Here is an 18734-nt window from a genome sequence, read left to right on the forward strand (position 1 = left end):
TTCTGTATTTTTGCCCTTTTCACTTGGGCTGTGTTATTTAAGGAAAGCACCCTAACTACAGTATCTTGGGCACCAATAGAAATATTAAGTGCAAGCTGATAGATGAAGTTCTAATTGCAGTTTTCTCACAGTATGCAAACACCTTTTCAGATGAAACTTCCATTGGTATTGACAATGGAAGAAGCTCCTGACAGACTCACTTTTGAGTGAATTTGAGTTGTGGTAAATTCTAATAATAACAACAATATAGTAGCAGCTATAATTTATCTAGTGGTTACTCTGCCATTACAACAGCCCCACGAGCAATACTATTATTGCCAAACTTTGCAGACAGGGAAACCGAAGGCTTAGGCTGTTTACTGAAGGTCCCCCAGAGCTGGGACTGGCTCCAGAGCTGCACTCTCCAGCACTATGCGGACCTGCCTGGTAGCACAGAGCAGGGAGCTGCTCAATGAAACGTCCTGTTCGTTTGAGGGGTCATAAGTAGGGAAGTATTCATTCGATTCTGAGGATTTAAGTGGTTGACTAAAAATTCTGAACTCCTACAGATTAAATAAACACTAAGACTTTCCATCATAATTGGGGAAGTTCTAGAACTGAACTTGGGATAAAGTGAAGGTGAATACAGATTGCAAGCTCTGATTTTCCTATCAACTTGTTGAACAAATTAGGGCAGTAGACTATCCTGAGGCGTAGCATAAGGTGGATACTTTTAAGATAGAAAATATGGTTTGTAATAAAAAAGATTAAGAATCCCTCCTGACTTTTCCTGATGGACTTTTGTGAATAGTGATACAATACCCAATAATTTCCAATTTATAAATGTCCTCATTAGGAAATTATAAATAATACAAGCAAATTTTCACATGGAAAATGTTTAAGTACTTAGAAAAAAGTCTATTTGGGTGATAAAGTAAAAAAATAAAATAAATTCTTTTTAGTTGTGGGGTGTTTGTTTTTATGCTATAAAAATGTGTTAGGGTAGTTCAGAAAATCAGTCAGTTAAAAAAATCATATTGGATTTTGGGTGGGGTGGTTTAGTTCTAGCCAGTGGATTACTTAATCGGTAATCAATGTTCAGCTTCTGGGAAGAAAGTCTCCCCCAGTGAATACAGTAGACTCTTGGCTTTTCCAGATTTAACATTTTTATCTTCCAGTACTTGGGAATGAGCCATGTAAACTCTGCAATGCAGTGATTTATAATTCTGTCAAATCATAAATATGACATTGAGAATGCAAGGCTGGTTTGCTGGAGTTGCTCACAGCCAAGGAAAAAGTCTGTGCCCACATCTTCCCAAGTCTGTACTTAACAGAGGAAATCATATGATATTCTGGTACTTAGAAAACCCAAGGACAACCATCACCAATGTTAATGGTCTATTAGTTGTAATTAAATTACAGTTTGTTCCATTCACTCATTCATTCATTCATTCACTCACTCACTCACTCATTCATTCACTCACACCCTCACTGTCTGAGACCTCCTCAGTGCCTGCAGAAGAGCCTCTGGCCAAACCCTTCCCACATCTTTTTCATTAGTCTCTTCTCATTCTGATCTTTCTCCTAACCAATGGTTTAATTTTTCTACTCAGTTATTTCAAATGCTCTTAAGTATATAATATTTAAAGTCACTTCTTTCATATTATATCATTCTTGTTTTCTTCTGTATTCCAAACACATTCTGAATCAAATTCAATCTCCTTTTGGAGGCCATCATTCATTGTATTCAAACTACAGTGTTTGTCCATTATGGCTTCTGGTTTTGGGTTTTTTAAAAAAAATTTTATTGTTATTCAATTACAGTTGTATGCCTTTTCTCCCCATCTGCTTTCAGTTTGTTTTTGAGGGGTCCTGTTTTCTCTCTCCTCTTTATGAATCCTTATTTGTTGGTCTCTAATGTGTGTGACTTTCCTCTTTACTTTCCTCTTTGTCAGCAAATAACTTGTCCAGCTTCAATGGGCTTTCTCTGATATTTTTAAACCTCTAAAGAGTATATGGAGTAGACTCAGTATCAAGATAACAGTGCTATAGAGCCCCCAAACCACCCTGTGGGAGGCGGGTCAGATTTACCCTCAAATCCTGCAGTGGAAACTCAGAAATAAGTGGTGGTATTTGAACAGAGGACATTAGAATGTAGCAAGCATGGGCCAAACCCACTACTGGATTTTGCACTGCCATTGTACTTCCCTAAGCAAAGGAACAGATTTCTTTTTTCTGATCCCAGTCTCTTCTTTTAGAACCTTTCCATGTCAACTTTCTTTATCACTTTGTGCAATGTTTCACAAATGTCAACCATTCATAGCTATTCACCATCATGTTTTTGTATTATAAGCTCTCAATTATAATTGATATTAAAAATTCTCTTTAACCTAAATATATTCATATGAAGTTTCTCTTTTTAATTATTACCATACATTAAGAAAACCCATTATCAATTGCTATAAACATAAATAAGATGAAAAGTCTTTTTGGATGTTTTACTAGTAGCCTGTGTATTTCCTGAACCTCATTTTCTTGAAAAGGGAGGCAGGAAATGTTCTGGTTATCAGTTGCTACAACACAAACCACCCAAAATTAGTGACTTAAAATAATATTTTATTACTATCTTTTATGGTTTTGTGGGTTGACTTGGGCCTGGTGGCTCTCATTTGGGGTTGCTCAGGCAGTTTCTGTCAGTGGCTGGGGCAGGAGTCATCCACAGGCTTGATTTGGCTGGATGTCATGAAGACCTTCTCACTTTGCTGAGCAGTGGATGCTGACTGTTCCCTGAGACTTTCCAAGGGACTGTTGACTGCAGTGCTTATACATTGCTTCCTCTCATGACTTGCCCTTCCCACACAAAGCACCTGGTTTCCAAGAGTAAGTGTTCAAAGAGGTCTGGATGGACACTGTGGGGCTCTTATGACCTTGCTTCTGAAGTCCCGTAACATCTGTCATTTTCTATTGGTTAAGGAGTTAGTAAGGCAAGTCCAGGTTCAAGGAGAAGAATAGAAGGGATTTGTGGTCATCTTTAGTTTACCATGGCTTCTGTTAGAGTTGTGTTAAAGATTAGCACCAGACAGCAAATCAACAAGGAGAAAGTGGTCTTAAACAAGACACTAGAGCAAATGGATTTAGTTGATATCTTCTGAGCATTTCACCCCAAAGCAGCAGAATATACATACTTTTCAAATGCACATGGAATGTCTTCTAGGATAGACCACATGTTGGGACACAAAACAAGTTTTAATAAATTTAAGAAGATTGAAATCATATCAAGCATCTTCTCTGACCACAATGCTATGAAACTAGAAATCAATCACAAGAAGAACACTGAAAAACACACAAAGACATGGGAGCTAAATAACATGTTATTAAACAATGAATGGGTCAACAACTAGGTCAAGGAAGAAATCAAAAGATACCTTGAAACAAATGAAAATGAGGACACAACAATCCAAAATCTGTGGGACACGGGGAAAGCAATCCTAAGAGGGAAATTCATAGCATTACAGGCCTATCTCAAAAAAACAAGAAAAAGCTCAAATAAACAATCTAACTTCATGCTTAAAGGAACTTGCAAAGGAACAACAAATAAAACCCAAATAAGTAGAAGGAAGGAAATCAGAACAGAAATAAACAAAATAGTCTAAAATAAGAATACAAAAGATCAATGAATCCAAGAGCTTGTTCTTTGGAAAGATAAACAAGCTTGACAAACCTTTAACTAGAGTCATCAAGAAAAAAGTGAAAGGACCCCCCAAAATAAAATCAGAAATGAAAGAGGAGAAATAACAACGGACACCAAAGAAATACAAAGGATTGTAAAAAAATATTATGAACAAATATTATGAACAAAGGATTGTAAAAAAATATTATGCCAACAAACTGGATGACCTGGATGAAATGGATGAATCCCTAGAAACATACAATTTTCCAAAACTAAATCAGGAAGGATGAGAGAATCTGAACAAACAGATCACACCCACTGAAATTGAAGCAGTGAAAAAACTACAAACAAACAAGCCTTGCTTGGGCTGGATGGCTTCACGGGGGAATTTCACCAAACATTCTGAGAAGAACTAGTGCCTCTGCTTCTCAAACTATTTCATAAAATTCAAGAGGAGGGAAGTCTCCCAAGCCCATTTTATGAGGCCAGCATTATCCTAATTCCAAAACCAGATAAAGACACTACAAAGAAAGAAAACTCTAGGCCAATATCACTGATGAACATAGATGCTAAAATCCTCAACAAAATATTAGCAAACTGAATACTGCAATGCATCAGAAAGATCATATGCAATGATCAAGTGGGATTTATTCCAAGAATGAAAGGTTGGTACATTTGTAAATCAATAAATGTGATTCACCACATAAACAAAATTAAGGATAAAAACCACATGACCATATCAATAGATACAGAAAAAGCATTTGATAAAATCCAGCACCAATTTATAATAAAAATTCTCAGCAAAATGGGAATAGAGGGAACATACTTAAACATAATAAAGGCCATAAATGACAAACCCACTGCCAGCATCATACTCAATGGGCAAAAACTACAAGCATTCCCCTTAAGATTGGAAACAAGCCCAAATTAAGGAATGTCCACTTTCACCTCTCTTATTTAACATAGTGCTGGAAGTCCTAGCCACAGCAGTCAGACAAGAAGAAGAAATAAAAGGCATTCAAATCAGAAAGGAAGTAGTAAAGCTGTCATTATTTGCAGATGACATTACTCTGTACTTAGAGAACCCCAAAGATTCCACATAGAAACTACTAGAACTGATCAATGAATTCAGTAAATAGCAGCATACAGGTTAATATCCAGAAATCAGTTGCATTTTAATACGCCATTAAAAAAGTAACAGAAAGGGAAATCAAGAAAACAATCCTATTCACAACTGCTTCAAAAAGAATAAAATACCTAGGAATATATCTAACTGAGTATGTAAGAGATCTGTACCTGGAAAATTATAAGATACTGAAGAAAGAAATTGAAGAAGATACAAATAAGTGGAAACACATTCTGTGTTCATGGATAGGAAGAATTAGCATCATTAAAATGTCCATACTACCCAAAACTATCTATAGATTTAATGCAATTCCTATCAAGATTATAATGACACATTTTACAGAACTGGAACAAATATTTCAAAAATTTGTATGGAACCACAAAAGGGCCCCACATAGCAACAGTGATCCTGAGAAAGGAGAACTAAATTGGAGGAATTGTGCTATTTAATAGCAAACTATATGGCCATAGTAATCAAAACAGCCTGGTACTGGCATAAAAACAGACACATAGATCAATGGAATAGAATAGCCCAGAAATGAACCCACACTTATATGGTCAATTAATATTTGACAAAGGAGGCAATGACATACAATGGGGTAGAGATAGTTTATTCAATAAATGGTGTTGGGAAAATTGGACAGATACACACAGGAAAATGAAACTAGACCACCTTCTCATACCACATACAAGAATAAATTCAAAATGGATTAAAGACTTAAATGTTAGATGCAAAACCATAAAAACCCTAGAAGAAAACATAAGCAGGAAAATCTCGGGCATTGCTCACAGCAATTTTTTTATCAGATATGTCTTCCCAGATGAGGGAAACAAGAGAAAAAATAAACAAATGGAACTGCATCAAACTAAAAAGGTTTTGCACAGCAAATAAATCATTAACAAAATAAAAAGACAACCCACTGAATGTGAGAACATATTTGCTGATACATCTGATAAGGGGTTAATATCCAAAATTTACAAAGTAGTTACAAAACTCAACACCAAAAAACCAAACAACCCCATTAAAACATGGACGAAGGACCTGAATTGACATTTGCCAAAGAGGACACACAGAGGGCCAACAGACACATGAAAAGATGCTCAATGTCACTAAACATCAGAGAGAAGTGAAAATTAAAACCACAATAAGATATTATCTCACACCTGTCAGATGGCTATCATCAATAAATTAACAAATAACAAGTGCTGGTGAGAATGTGGAGAAAGGGGAACTCTTTTGCACTGTTGGTGGAAATGCAGATTGGTGCAGCCACTGTGGAAAGCAGTGTGGAGATACCTCAAAACTTTAAAAATGGATCTGCCTTTGACCCAGGGATTCCAATTCTGGGAATATACATGAAGGAACCCAAAACACTAATTTGAAAGAACATAAGCACCCCTATGTTCATTACAATCACCAATATGGAAGCAGCCCAAGTATCTATCAGTAGATGAGTGGATAAAACAACTATGGGACATTTACACAATGGAATACTCTTTGTCCATAAAAAAAGAAAATTTTACCTTTTGGGATAGTATGGATGGACCTGGAGAACATTATACTAAGTGAAATAAGCCAATCAGAGAAAGACAAATACCAAATGGTTTCACTCATATGTAGAATCTAATGAACAAACTGAACTAACAAGGAAAATGGGAACAGAGTCATCGATGGAGAGCAGGATGACAGCTAGTGAGGAGGGGAGGTTAGGGAGTGGAGGGATGGAGCAAAAAGGAACAAGGACTCATGGACACAGACAACAGGGTAGTGATTTCTGGTAGTGATTAATGGAACTAAAGTGTAATGTAAAAAAACACAGTAAAGATTAAAAAAAAAAAAGGACTAGCACCAACCTTAGATGTACTCCATAATGCAATCAGAACGATTCAAAGAGAACTGAAAGGGGAATGACTTTCTCACCGTGTAATCCAGTGTTATTTAATTCTGTCTCCTTTCATCACTTAAACTCATCTTGGTGCTGCCAGTGGTGGAGAGCCCCTCAGGGTATTTGCCCTCTTCCGTGTGTCTCTTGCCTTTGGGATTTCAAGTATTAATTTGGCTGTTTTGTTCTCATATTCTCCTTCTGAGGGTTACCTTATGCCTTTTGTTAATGCTGGTAATACAAAGAAGAAAGGTAGAAAGACAAAAGAAGCACTGTAACAAACAAAATTCTCTTTTTCAAGGCAAACAGCCAGGTATTATACTAGTATAAGTCAAGTCCAAGGGCATCTTTACAAAAATTCTGGAGAAATGACTACACTGGTTTCTAATTTGTAAACCATTCTCATTTCTGCCTCATTTGGAAGGACTATTTGGAAGGAGGGATTCTCAGCAGACATCTTTCTTTGTGAGTCAAATTCAAATACAGTTGTGAGTCTGATTCAAATACGTTTGGGAGGGATAGTAATGTTTTCTCCACAGTTGGGATGGTGTGGTTCTGCTTCTAAGGTGAAATCATTTGAGTACCACTATCTTTACATATTATGGAAAAATGTAAGTTTATGTGGTTTGTCAGTAACAACCTAGTTACTTATAATTAACATTAGTGAAATTGTGATAGGTTCATGTGAAAATTTATAAAGACATATAGTGTAGTTTTTTCTCTTAGAAAAAGCACAAAGACAGACCTATTTTTTGAGAAATGCATAAAATATTAAACTTAGATTTGGAATCAAAGGCCATTTTAATTGAAATATGGTGTGAATTTTTTTGAATTGATATATTGCTTTGGATTTGCATCTAGTTATTATGTGCATATATTTCAATTAAAGGTATGCAGTTTCAGAACTTTTCTTTCATACAAGTATCAATTTTCCTTTAGCATTGCTCAATACATTATGTTGTAGATAAACATGCAGAATGATTTATTAGCTTTTCACTTTGCACAACGCAGTTTTTTCTAATATACATAATCACTCAACATAAATGGCTTAACTGTCAAGGTTAAATCTTGTGGTCTCTACTCAGTGGCATTAAGCAAACAAATGTTGCTTATATGGTAGTCAGTCCTAACTGTCAAAAGCTGTTAGGAGCTTCCAGGCAGTAACCAATACAAAAATTCTCTCTTGACCTCATTTGATTTTTGAAGAAGCAAGATAGATATTAGTGCTTAGAATATGTTTTGGATAAACATTTAAGATGTTCTGAGTGGAGGCCATGCTAACATTATTGTCACTGGTACAGTTTTTAGCTCTGAAGCTTTCCGAAATGAATGATCTTGTTGAAAGTGTTGCTAACACTGTTAGGGACCTGTCTCTCTCTCCCTCTCTTTTAAATTACACTAGATCTCACAATTTAAAAAGTGCTTATGAGAACACTATGATGAAATGTGAATGAGAGAAATGTAGCTTTGAACTTTCTTTTTGTGTTCGCTAAATCACTGATGAGTCACTGTCTCCACTTTTACTTAATTTCAAGATTAAATTCAGTCACAAGCATGCTATTTTTAAAGAGTGGTTGGTATCTTATCTTGGATGTTACAATAAAAATGAAATAGCAGGATCCACAATCATGTTCAGCTCTGGGCACAACAATGTAAAAATGTATGTATCTAGAAAAAATTCTAGAGAAAAGCATGACAATAATTACTGTCTCAATATGTTTCAATAGTATTTTTTCCCTTTGGTGACTTAAAAAATACTTTTCTTTAACATTAACTTTTCTAGAATGAGAATATTTTAGCATGGGCATGTTTAAAATAACTAAAGGTGGTCCTGTAATGGCTAATGTATACTTCAGCTGAATGGTTAGTTTTTCAATTATGTTAATGAATACATGAAGTTCTGAGGTCAGCAATTTTCTGGCTTGTTTGTGCCACAGTAACATTTAGTATGCACAGCTCTCCCCTGCTTTTGGTTTTATACGTTTATGTTATTGGTCGTACAAACACTTCAGGTGGAAGCAGTCCCACTTTCCAGGTGATGAGGCAGTCTGTTCCTTTAGCAGTGAATGAAGATACTTCCCCTCTTCCTCTATTGGGTGGCCAGGAAAGCTCCATTGTTCTCTTCGACCTGGCTACAGCTCTTTTGTTAGTGGAACAGCAGGAGTGGCCTGGTCCATTTCTGTGACTCACAGAGATTCACTGGGATCCTCAGCAAAAATTCCTTCTCTTTGTCAGCTTTCAGAAGCTTCAGGTGGTGGGAGGCATGTGAGTGATTATAGGACATTTTGTAGGAATAATTGGAAGCTGGGAATTTTATATATTTTGATTTTAGGATAGAGGACAGGAAAGCTCTACATTTGGACTTGGGACAGTTGCGAATGCTCATGAATAACCACGTAAAAAAGTAAAAACAGTGCTAGGTAACTAGCAGAGTGAATGATGCGGAAGACTTTTGTACGGTGTCTCTTCCATCTTTGTCATTCTTGGCCTTGTATCATCCCTCATCCTTTCTCTGTCAGTGTGAGGTTGTACAACAGTGGGGAAAAGAAAACAGTATACTTAATATCAATCCATTTATTAAATCAAACATTATTTAAAGTTGTTCTGTTGTCATTTTTTTCTCCTGTGAGAGAAAAAAAAGCATCTCACTGAATGAGAGAGAAAAAGTCATTCCCATGGAGTGAATCTGCATGGAAGAGTGTGCAGCAGTTTGTGCAAACGACTACTAGTCCCGGAACTTCTAAGTAAAGAAAGTTCTATTACCACTGCTCTGCACGAATACAAACAATCTGAAAGTTATTGAAGTGGTTTGAAACGGAATATGTGCCATTTGGGTTCTTTCAACCAGAACATGCTTTTATGAGAGATGATAGTGGCCTTTAGCATATGGGACTCACCGCATATCCCAACTTCCCATTGTAAAGAGACGCTTTTGAAAATGTCAGTCCAGGAGAATCTTCAATTACTACATTGCTTCAAGAAACCGTATAATTTTGGTCGTTAGAAACACTACTTCAACAGAACTCTTCTTCACTACATGGAGTGCATGCCAGTGATAGGACCGAACTCAGCCTCAGACGATGCGCAGTCAAGCTATTCGGTGCAGTGTCTTGAGAGAGAGACGTTTGGATTCTTTTATATTTGATGGCTTTGCATATGTGAAATTAAGGGGTTAAAATGAGATAACTGGGTCTTTTATTTTCCTTCTCAACAGTTTACTGTGTAAAGAGACCTCATTTTTTTTTTTTTACTATGCTTTATTCTTTGACACTTCTAATTTCCTTATAAGTTTAGGAAAAGTGATACACGTTCATACATCTCTGGTCTGTTGACTTGTATCAAGCAGCTGCTTTTATCACTGGTCAGGTCGGAGGGGCTATAAGGCGCGGATGTTGAAAGGTCCAGGTAATGTGCGTCCACAGCTGCCAGCGAACCAGGTTGCCATCGCCAGGACACATCTTGAGGGGCATGTTGGGAATTTTTAAAAAATGGCATTTCTGTTTCAGTTTTTACATAAGGGGGAGACCATGCTGTCAAAATTTTTCTTTCTATGTGAACTAGGTTTATTGTATCTTGTATTATCTCCTTTCCTGTAAAGATAGTCTTCTGAATGATTGATGTAGAAAGTTGCTGTTTATGATAATCGTGCCTTTTTCTGTATCGAAGCTCTGAGTGAGCAGGGGCTGTCGACTGCAGAGTCACGATGAGTAGGTTGGCTGGAGGCTGGCGGGGAAGGTAAGTAGGGGTTTGGGCCAAGCCACATTTTGTGCTTGCTCTCTGAAATTTCACATGGGTGAATTCTGGCTGGAATAAAAATAAGGACAACTTTGCCAAGGAAAGGGAAGTGGGAGGTGGCTCAGAAGGGAAGATAGAGACTAAGCAGTATCCACGGCCAGCAGCCAAGCCGGCCATCTTCTCCCTCCCTCTAAGAGTGTTTAAGTCTGGCTGGTGGAAGTCATTTTCATCTACATTTTCTTGTTGCCTGGCTCACCTTAGAGCAGCGGTCTAGAATTGTTGCTATAATTTGTAGTACTTTGAGGACATTTCAGGGTTGTTTTTTTTTTTTAAGAGGACAAAGCCCTTGACCTGGACTAGAACTACAGCAGGGGGCTCTGCAGTGGGAAACAACTTACAAGGCGGACTACACTAGCTGGTCCTCAATTAAATCACTAATTTCTCCACCCACCTTGCACCCGTTCTTTTCCCTTCCACGGCAGAAGCTGCCAGTACCTTCACAGGTCTTGGTTGGGTTTCTGTCTTCCCATTTAGAGACAGCCTTTATGAGTATGATTTCACAGACATCAGAACAGACCTCTTGCCCTCGTCCAACTTACTCAACTACTAGCAAACTAACAAACCAACCCACCCAACTGATCTTTTTTTCCGTAGGACACAGCCCTTTATTCCCAGGTTTAAAGTCAGTGTGCAGTATAAAGATATAAGAGAACCTTTTTTTTTTCTCTTGAATGTTTTCATTACTACAAAGTCAGCTGAACATGAAAGGGGAAATGGAGAGGCTGAAGGAGTTGTGTGAAGTTATTAAAACTGGAGGGCTGCGATTATTTTACACACTTTACATATATATTCCCAATTTTGTTTCAGGCCAGACTATCAAATCTTGTTCATGAATCAGGAATGGCCTATTTTAGAAGAAATTCTCTTGAATAGCAGATAAGTAAGACATGGTGTGAGTAAAGGACCCAAAGAAATACCAGTTTCTCTGTTTTAGGTTTCTGCGATTCTTCCCACACGTTCTCTGTGCAGCCAGTACTACTTAACGCTGACTGCAGGGCCCTCTGATAGTTGCCCATTCCAAAGAGGTACCCTCCGGGGAGGTACGGCTAGTTGCACGCAGCGCTCTGATCCTGGGGAAGGAAGTTGTGCTGGAACCTGGGTATTTTCTTCAGCCTTTGATGGTTTAGGAGTTGCTGTCCTAGGACATCTCTACTGCACTGGACAAGTTATTCCCCATTTCTAGGTATTTATGCTTTCTTGATAACTCAGTATTTGTGTGTGTTGTGTAGAAAGGTGTTTTTAATTTAATTTAATTTAAGAGCTATTCCTTAGTCACCTAAAATGAATAAGACACTATTCCTGGTATCACAGGAATTCAATGTGGAGTATGGGCTGTGGACTTGGGTGAAGATGGGGTTCAGAATGGTAAAGAAGCAGAAGACAGAATTTTAAGTACTTTGCTGTGAATGTTAAAAGGAAAGGGAGATCACATCTAATAGGGAAGGCACCTTGATTGGTTCAGGGCTGCTGGTTTGGTTTGGTTTTCTCCTTCTTTGGTGAGGCTTAGGGTTAATGTATAAAAAGCAAGATATTAATAAAAAAATACTTTAAAGTATCTGATCCTAGAAGCAAAGCATATGTGAGTGAAGCAGTTCCTGGATCACTGCTTTTTAAGAAGCTTGTCCTCAATTAAGGTTCTGGAAAGAGAACTTTAAAAAATTTCAGTGAGTGGGTAACAATTCTTAGCTGATTCTTAATTATGTAGGAGCTTATTATCTAGTTGGAGAATGATCTAAGTTGTCCTCTTCTCTTTTTATTTCTGCCTCTCATCTGATGTTTGTGTCATTTCTGTATACTAATTTCTTCATAGCTGGTAGAAAGGAAAGTAAAAAGATAAATGGCAAATCTTTAGAAAGATTGGTGAGGAAAAAGCTGTGATGTTTGTGCGAAATGAGGGTAATTGGTGAAGCGGTCATTTGTTCCGTTTCATCATCATCATGGAGAATGACTGATGGAAGTTCATGAACTGGCCGGTTGGGTGACTTAAGATCTAGATGTGTCTTGGGCCAGACTGGGAGGTAGGTTCCTGACAGTCATAGTTTTTTTCTTTTTTTAAAAATATTGTCCTTAACTATATTTGCATTATATAGTGATTTTATAAAGTCTTTGTGCTTTTATGCATCTAGTATTTAAATTTCTGAGCCTAAAATAAACTTCATGGAAGAGTAAGCTGGGTTAAAAAATGGTTACAATGGCAGATATACATGCTGTAAGATGCTCCCGGAAATCCGTAAGGCAAATGTGAGAGCATTTTGGTTCATGCCACGCAGCCAATCAGAGTTTATGGCAACTGTCAATCAATATTAGCCACCATAGTTACAAGATGAGTATTGAATACTTTGAAATGAATGTGGATCCTTCTCTTATCTCAGGAAAAATGGTTTGGTTTGCCAACACATGGTTCTTTGTTAGGATGCCTTCTAGGCTGTAAATGGACAGGAAGCCATCTTCCATGGGTTTTTTTTTTCTTCGGCTCTTTTAAAAGTGGAGTGAGGAGGGGATCCTATAATGAAACGTCTAATGGATCCTGAGCCCACTCTCAGTGACTTCATGCAGGTTTATTAATGTGCAGCTGCAGGGGGGTGTTCATTAGAGCTGAGGAGGAAATTAGTGTTCATGCCTTTGACTTTGTGAAGACAGCGTATCCACATCCACACCCACGAGGCCTTTCCCATAATCAGAGCAATCAAATCAGGAGGTTCCTCCTTCTCTTTTTCTCTTACACTCAAAAGCACTATTAAGATGATTGATAATATTTGAACGAGTGCTTTCAGATAGGAGAGGCATAAGTTCAAATTCTGACCTCTGGATGAAGTTTTATGAAGCCTGTTTCCTCGTCTCCATTCTCTCACCAGCTACTTCTATAGATTGTGGTCACCAGGTGCCCTATGATGTTCTCTGCCATACCAGCCTCCAAATGTTTGCAGATATCATTTGGACAAAGACATTTTGGACATAAACTTTAGACACAGAATTTTGAAAACAAACACAAACTACACACAGTTACAATGAAAGATTAAATAGAAATTAATCAGGCGTTTGATAATAGGATTAAAGAAACTTAAGTCAGTTAGTCCTGAAGAGAAAAGGCTATAAAAACAAAACCAAAGGAAAAAAATCATTATGATTTTTCCATGAAGAGGAATAGCTGACTTGGGACTCAGACTGCTCCCTGAGTATTTAAGATGGCGTTTGGATGGCTATGCTCCTTTGTACTTTGCACGTGGGATGGGTCGGTTGGGCAATGATTCCAAGCCTGGTGATGAATAGGGAAGTCATTCCAAATTACCCCTGGGACAGACCTGTCTGAACTTTAGACTCATACCTTCAACCCAGATGTGACAGCTTCATGTCACATCTCAAGTTTTACATGTTTAAATTTCTTGATCTTCCTCTAGAACTATGCTTCTCTTCTAGTCTTTATAAGTAAGTAAATGTTTTTATCTTCTTAGAACTTTGGGATCCATCTTTGACACCTCCCTCTATATTTAGGGCATCATCGAGTCATATCGATTGGCTTCCAAAGCGTACCTTTACCAACTCCACCTCCGTGGCCGCTGTGTCAGTCCAAGCCACTGTGCTCGCATGGCGGCAGTAACCTGACTGACCTTGTGACCTCCACGCTTTCCTTTCCTCACACTCTCCTCACACGATGGTTAGAATGTGATACAAGCTATGCTGCTGTCCTGTGTATCTCGGGGTAGAATGCTTGAGATGGGACAGGCGTCTAAATCTCTCCCATGTAAAGTCTAAGCTAGGCAGGAGGTTGAGGGCTGTTCTACTGTTTTCAAAACGTGGTTTCTGTTTTGAACCCTGAACTTCATTTTTATCATCCCCCATCAGCAGATGGGAGGGAAAGGGCCCAGGGAACAAACACCTAGTCCTTTTAGGGGACTGCTTAGGAGCTTGGAGAATTTACGTAACTTCCTGAAGGTCACACAGCTATTTGGTGGTAGAGCTGATTGGATCTGAGGTTTGTGTGACTCAGAAGCCATAACATCACATATAGGTAAAAAGAAATAAAACAGTTATTGCACTCCACATGAACATTGAATCTATGAAAGTCCATAATTTGAAGAGGTGAATAGAAATGAGAACATTTGGAAACTATACTTGGGAACAATAGGACACAAATACAGTCACTAGCATAAGGAAAAAGAAAGCCTTCCATTGACGGGGGTGGGAACGGAGATGATACAAAGGGTCAATGGCACTGTCTCTTGTGGGAATTTTTTCTTTTTTGAAACAGGCAAGTTATTTAATTAGTTTTTTTCAAAAGAAATTTAGAACTTTATTTTGTGAGGATAAAGGCCATCTGTGAGAGCAAACACAGAGCAGAGGTAGCCTTGGAGCTGAGGAGCACCTTTGATTTTTGGAAGGATTTGCAGGTCCGTGGCTTTCTGATCAACCTCGTGTTGCTCTGTCATCTCGTATTTCTCCTTCTCGGTGTTGAAGATTCCCCGCCCCCCCCACCTCTGTGTCTGGGCTTGCGCAGCTGCTGCTTCTTGAAGTTAGCATCAGCGAGCTGTTTGGGGATTTTCACACCACTGATACCATTGGGTGGAGGTGGTGATGACAAATTTCTGGTGTGTTCTACGCAGAGGAACTCAATTAAGGGCCAGAAGTGCAGTCACAAGCAGCAAGCCACTGCTCAGCTGGTTCAGGAACACCACCCCCTTGCTTCTGTGGCGCCCCGGAGGGTGATCAGAATGGTCCCGGGAGTGGTGCTGGCTGGTTTCTCACGCTGACTACAGGGCTTCTTGCCGTGGCTCAACAGCTTCGAAGGCACATCTTTAGTAGGGCGGCATCTAGGCATTTTGCAAAATTTAACCACTCGGGTACCACCATTCTTGTTGTCACCAACTGGTTTTGTGACAGTAGCAAGAACATTCTCCTTGTTTTTCTTTTCAATCCTGGATTTAGCTGCTGAATACTTCCTTTTGTACGTGACCTTTTGGGGATACATAGCTGACCGTGAATACCTGCCCATTCCTCCAACGAGGACAGGGTTTCGGCTGCAGTGGGGCTTCTCCCTTTTAGGCGTCTTGGCCTTGCGGTGACCCTTCTCAGCCTTGCCACCAGCGTCAGCCTTGTTGGCTTCATGTTTCTTCTCCTTAGTGTCCGCCTTCTCTGTTGTTTTCACCGTCATCTTGAAGATGGGAAAAAGAACTAAGGCTGTGGCTTCGGATCTCTGAGCCTCTGTGGGAATCCTTATCTGAGTGGAGCAAAGTCCTCAATAAAATAAAAAAAACCTGTCCATATCAATTTTTTGGTTATATCCATTTAATAGCTTTGGTAGGGAGACATTACAAAGTGTAAGTAGCTGTGCTCTCCAGTTAACATCAAGTATAACACAGGTGAAGTCCGACGTCAGGCTTCCTAAAGCAGCGGCTCCTAACCCTGGACACACATTAAAACCACCCGAGGAGCCGTGAGACCGCCCTGATCCCCAGCTGTAGCCATGCTGTGAAGTCCGACTTCTGGGGGTGGGGCCTGTGTTAGTTTGCCGGGGCTGCCAGAACAAAGTACCAGCGTCTGGGTGGCTCGTGATTATTTATTTATTTTCTCACAGTTCCGGAGGCTGGAAATCCAAGATCCAGGTGTCCATGGGATTGGTTTCGTCTGAGGCCTCTCTCCTGGGCTCGCAGGTGGCAGCTCTTTCCTCCCGGTTTCTTCACGGAATCTTCCCTCTGCACCTGTCTGTGTCCTAATCTCCTCTTCTTGTAAGGACTCCCATTCTCAGAAGTGTTAGGGCCCACCCTAGTGACCTCGTTTTACCTCTTTAAAGACCCCGTCTCCAAATAGAGTCACATTCTGAGGTACTAGGTGTAGATTTCAACATGTGACTTTTGGGGGAACACAGTTCAGCCTACACCAGGACCAAAGAATCAGTGGTTTTAAACCCCACCCCCAAGAGATACCAGTGTGCAGACAAACTCGAGAGTCAATGTCCTAAGTAGGATTTTCAAAGCTGCTGCATTAGAAGCACCTGGGTAGCTTTAAAAAGGCCAAAGACACCAATGCTTAGGCATTGCCCTCTGAGGTTTCATTTGATCTGGGTGGGATGGGGTGTTGTTAGTTTCCAATGGCTCACAGGTGACTTAAATGTGTAGCTAGGGTTGAACAACACTCTCCTACAGATGTGTTTCTTAAACTCCATAAATGGAAGCATATTTTTTATCTTTCTCTTTTTTCTTTGTTATAAGAAATATAGCTCCTTTTTATGAAAGGTGTGTAGCCAATGAAATAGAATAATTCTTCTAAGGTTGTATGGTTTCAAATGTCAAGTGTGGGTTTGGTGGTATTATTTTGCATGAGACTCTCAGTTTTTTTTGGCTTAATGAAAGTGAATGGAAGGAACTGGGGCATATCGCTCAGAAGGCAAATGAAGTAACTGACACTTTAATGACTCAGTTCACCAAAGTGTCATAACTTTCACTAAGGAAATTTCCTGATTAAAGAAGGATGTTTTTCAGCTTTGAGAAGGAGGCTAGATTTTCCTTTCCAGATGACATAAAAATCTGATAGAATTTCATTGATTTAATCAGACCAATTTCTGTGTTTTGAAGTAAAGCTACTTATCTGGCATTTTCCATTAAGGCTTGACAACAGCTGGCTGCCTCCCAGAATGCAGTATTGTGTCAGAGATTATTTTATAAAGCCACGGATCAGCTGGCATTGTAATGTGCTTAAACTGATTATGTGTACGTTTCTTCACTCTCCGGGCTGAAAAGAAACGCCGCGCTTGGGTGAGGAAACAGCATTCTCGTTTCAGTGACAAAAGGCCATTTCCACTGTGCTGTGCACACTGGCTCTCCTGTTGGGCCTTAATACTGTTTTCTATTTCATTTTTTAGCAAGTTATTTTTAAATATTATGATTTCTATTTTGTCTGAACTAGGTAACTTTAATCAAAGTGATTTAGAAGCAGTATTTCAGGTCAGAAAAACATCACTTAAACGAGATAAGTATACATTTTGAGGAGAGTAGCTGAGTTTGTTTGTCTGTTCTCTGTTGATTTCTGACAGAGATTTGAGTATGTGAGCTTTTAACTTTTTAAAAGGCAATGATTACATCTCTCCATTAAGTAATCATTTTCTAAATTCGTGGGGTTCCCATGTCTTGCTGAAAGCCATACAAGAATTCCAAGGGCTCAGATTAGTCCAGTTTAAGTACATCACCAAGTTTAGATATTTTATTTAAAAACACCCAAGAGCGCAGCACTAGAAGTCCCCTAGCAAAGTGCCCAGAGGAGGGACCAAAGGATGTGTTTTCCTCGTTTTCGCACTGAAGACTGAGAGGGGACACAGGGGCCCCAGGGGACGCGGTAGTATGCTCTCAGTGAAGGCAGTGAGCTACTTTCGGCTGACAATGGATTGTAAGGGGTTGGACGGTGACTAGACTTACAGCGGTGCACGCTACGTAGTGTAGACCGATACCGAATATATAACTGCAAATAATCCTGTGTACCAATTTCACAAGAAAAATTTTAAGGTGTATTGAATAAAAAGAGAATTGATTAAATAAGAGAAATAGGGTTTTGTATTTGGTTTGAATCATTCTACCATGGCTCCAGAGGGTGAGATTTGGTCAGCAACTTAATTCTGCTGTGATTTCCAGCTACTGTGTGACTCATTAACCTTCAGGATGCTACTTCCTTTTTCTCTTCCTGCGGCTGTTGCAAGAAAATAAAGCCTCGCAGATATGTCTCCTTGCAAACTTTTACATTGTGGCCTCTCTGGTGCCTTTAATACTATTTGGAATTAAAAAAAAATTGTATCTTAGAAGTCCATATCCAGTGGCTTCCAAACTTCACTACTGATACAGATCTTCTGGGGAGCCTGCTAAAAATTGAACCCCAGTTTTATCCTGGACCGACTGGGTCAGAGTTTCTGCAGATGGGGCTGGGGGATCTTTCTGTTTGGCCCCTTCCCTGGGTGATGCGTGGTGAGGCCAGCCTCTGCCTGGTACTCCCGGCGATCCCCTCTTGGAGAATGACTCTTCTCAGCTCCATCCACGGTTGTAAGTTCCCAGTCCTAACTTTCCCCCTAGAAAACGACTGGGTCTTTTCTTTTACCATCCAGGAAACATCCTTAATATTTCCTTTTGTTTATCTTGGAAGCATGTCTGTAGATAACTAGCATCTTTCTTTGAATTTCACAGGAAAGGGGTGCTGGTCAGAGAAGAAACTGAAAAGCAAAAATGGAGTTTTTTCCATTTTCCACCTTTAGTTCCCTTCATATCGCCACCACCTAACCATTCTCCACCCCACCCCCTTTTTAA

General features: G+C 39.3%; 1 protein-coding gene and 1 pseudogene across 1 annotated transcript in view; one reads left to right on the forward strand and one right to left on the reverse strand.

Moving 5' to 3' along the window:
• The window catches only part of PLCL1 (phospholipase C like 1 (inactive)), a 298233-nt gene that overhangs the window by 103544 nt on the left and 175955 nt on the right, over positions 1-18734 (forward strand). The gene's annotated exons all lie outside the window — the stretch shown is intronic.
• LOC112307996 (large ribosomal subunit protein eL6 pseudogene) lies at positions 14457-16453 on the reverse strand (annotated as a pseudogene).

The sequence above is a fragment of the Desmodus rotundus genome, chromosome 2, assembly GCF_022682495.2.
Source record: "Desmodus rotundus isolate HL8 chromosome 2, HLdesRot8A.1, whole genome shotgun sequence".
Lineage (NCBI taxonomy): Eukaryota > Metazoa > Chordata > Mammalia > Chiroptera > Phyllostomidae > Desmodus > Desmodus rotundus.